Raw genomic sequence first — 3204 nt, 5'->3', positions numbered from 1 at the left:
TGCTTCACCCCAGTGGTGTACCCCAGATAGAAATCATTTCCCAATCTTTGAAATTAACACCAGAGAATACAGAAACATCATGTATTCCACTGTTTTAGCTTCCTAGGCTGCTAAAGCAAATACCATGAAATGGTTTCACTGAAACAATGGGAATTTATTAGCTTACAGTTTGAGGCTTCCTGAGGAACTGCCAAACCATCCTCCACAGCAGCTATACCATTTAACATTCCCACCAGCAGTGTATAAGGGTTCCTGTTTGTTTAGTAGTGCCCATTCTAGTAGGTATGAGATGATATCTCATTGTGGTTTTGATTCCAAATAGCTAGTGAGGCTGAGCATCTTTTCATGTGCTTTTTGGCCATCTGTATTTCTTTTTTGGAAAAATGTCTATTCATGTCTTTTGCCCATTTTTTAGTTGGGTTGTTTGTCTTTTTATTGTTGAGTTGTAGGATTTCTTTATATATTCTGGATATCAAACCCTTATCAGATATGTGGTTTCTAAATATTTTCTCCCATTGAGTCAGTGGCCCTTTCAACCTTTTGACAAAGTCCTTTGAAGCACTAAAGTATTCAATTTTGAGGAATTTCCATTTATCTATTTTTTCTTTTGTTGTCTTGGGTGCAGTTTAAGAAACTATTGCCTATCACTAAATCTTGAAGAGGTTTCCCTACAATTTTTTCAGGAGTTTTATGGTACTGTTCTTATGTTTAGGTCTCTGATCCATTTTGAGTTAATTCTTGAATAGGATGGGAGATAGAGGTCCTCTTTCATTCGTTTGGTTATGGATATCCAATTCTCACAACACCATTTATTGAAAAGACTGTTCTGTCCCAGTTGAGTGGCCTTGGGAGCCTTATCAAAAATCAATTGACCTTAGATCTGAAGGTCTACTTCTGAACTCTCAATTCATTCCATTGATCAATATGTCCATCTTTATGCTAGTACAATGTTATTTTGACACTGTGGCTTTATAACATGCGTTAAAGTCAGAAAGTGTGATACCTCCCACTCCATTCTTTTTCAAGATGTTTTCAGTTATTCAAGGCCCCTTATCCTTCCAAATAAAACTGATAATTTTCTTCTCCATTTCTGCAAAGCAGTATGTTGCAATTTTGATTGCTATTGCAATGAATCTGTACATGAATTTGGGTAGAATTGACATGAACACAGAATGTCCAGTCCATGAACATGGAATGTCTTTCTATTTATTCAGGTCTTCTTTGATTTCTTTTAGCAATGTTTTATAGTTTTCTGTGTAAAAAGTATAGAATGCTTCACAAATTTGCATGTCATCCTTGCACAGGGACCATGTTAATCTTCTCTGTATAGTTCTAATTTTAGTATATTTCTGCCAAGGCAAACTCTGGAGTATTTTTTTTTAATTCTCCTATTTGGTGAATTATTATAGATAATGAGGAAGAGGAGGCCAAAGTCAAATGTCTTCTTGTATTTGTAAAAAATAAATCAATGTAAACTTTTTAAAGAAAATTATTCCTTAACGATTTGACTTATGAACTGATAAAAACAAAAACATTTGTACAATTCTGTTGTAAATCAATGTCTCAATAAACTGGGCTATTCCTCCTTGAAATGGAGTGTAGGCTTCATGAGAAAGGCTGCATTAGAATCACCTACGCAGAGTGAATCTCACTGGTTATAGCTCATCCGAACAGAAGATATGAATTATTTCACATGTAGTTTGCACAAAAACATTTTTATAAAACATTTTTTTCTTCTGTAATCTTTATCAACACTTCCACTTGTTGGCCTTTAATAAATATTTTAGAAAATGACAAAAAAGTCAACTGATATGGTCACTGTTCTCATTTGCTAATGCTGACAGACTGCAAAACACTAGAAATGAATTGGCTTTTATAAAGGGAGTTTATCTGGTTACACAGTTACAGTCTTAAGGCCATAAAATGTCCAAGGTAATGCATCAACAATCGGGTACCCTCCCTGGAGGATGGCCAGTGGCATCCAAGAAACCTCTGTTAGCTGGGAGGGTGCATGGCTGGTGTCTGCTTCAAGTTCTGGTTTCAAAATGGCTTTCTCCCAGGATGTTCCTCTCTAGGCTGCAGCTCCTCTTCAAAATGTCACTCTTAGTTGCTCTTAGGGCACTTGTCCTCTCTTAGCTTCTCTGGAGCCAGAGTCTGCTTTCAGTGGCCATCTTCAAACTGTCTCTCATCTGCAGCTCCTCTCTCAGCTCCTGTGCATTCTTCAGAGTGTCCCTCTTGGCTGTAGCAAGCTAGCTCCTTATGTCTGAGATTATATAGTGCTCCAGTAAACGAATCAAGACTCATGCTGAATGGGTGGGGCCACACTTCCATGGAAACTATCCAATCAGAGTTATCAACCACAGTTGGGTGGCGTGCATTTCCATGGAAACAACCTAATCCAAATGTTCCAACTTAATCCCCATTAATATGTCTGCCCCCACAAGGCAGCATCAAAGAACATGGCTTTTTCTGGGGGACATAATATATACAAACCGGTACAGTCACTATATTTCATAGAGCATGATTTATAATAATGATACACAAGCTAATTAAATGTGAATTTTGGTACGTTATGCTCTTTTATTTTCTCAGGCAATTGGGTATCTTGGTTCATCACCCATTTCATTACTTGCCATGATGGTAGAATTAGGTGTGGGGAACCTTATGCGCAGCTCTCATTAAAATGTGTGCTAGAAGGAAATACCTGAATCTGCTGAACTTGATTCTTGATGATGACTGTATAACTATATAGCTTTTACTGTGTGACCGTATGATTGTGAAAACCTTATGGCTGACACTCCCTTTATCCAATGTATAGGCAGATGAGTAATAATATAAAGACAAAAAATATATAACTAATGGGGGGGCATAGGGGTATGGGATGTTTTGGGTGTTCTATTTTATTTTTGTTTTTACTTTTTTCTTTATTTTGGAGTAATGAAAATGTTCTAAACTTTACTGTGGCAATGAATGCCCAACTATACGATGATACTGTGAGCCATTAATTGGATACATTGGATGGATTACATGGTATGTGAGTATATCTCAATAAAATTGCATTTAAAAAAATGCATATGAGTCTCACAAGGCCAAGAGGTTCTCCACAAAAGAAGCCTACGTTGTCACCTTCCAAGCTTTATCAAACTTCTGGCATGATATCTGTTTCTTCTGAGACTTTTACCGTACTGCAAAATGAGTTGCCTT

The 3204-nt window shown here is 37.0% G+C and overlaps 1 non-coding gene across 1 annotated transcript; it reads right to left on the bottom strand.

Moving 5' to 3' along the window:
- Window positions 1-1259: 1259 nt before the first annotated feature.
- On the bottom strand, window positions 1260-1363 carry LOC119507515. Its single transcript, XR_005211273.1, has one exon. It is a non-coding gene; the product is annotated as a U6 spliceosomal RNA (small nuclear RNA).
- Between the last annotated feature and the right edge of the window lie 1841 nt (window positions 1364-3204).

The sequence above is a fragment of the Choloepus didactylus genome, chromosome 12, assembly GCF_015220235.1.
Source record: "Choloepus didactylus isolate mChoDid1 chromosome 12, mChoDid1.pri, whole genome shotgun sequence".
NCBI classification, from domain to species: Eukaryota; Metazoa; Chordata; class Mammalia; order Pilosa; family Megalonychidae; genus Choloepus; species Choloepus didactylus.
This window is presented reverse-complemented; position numbering and strand designations above follow the sequence as displayed.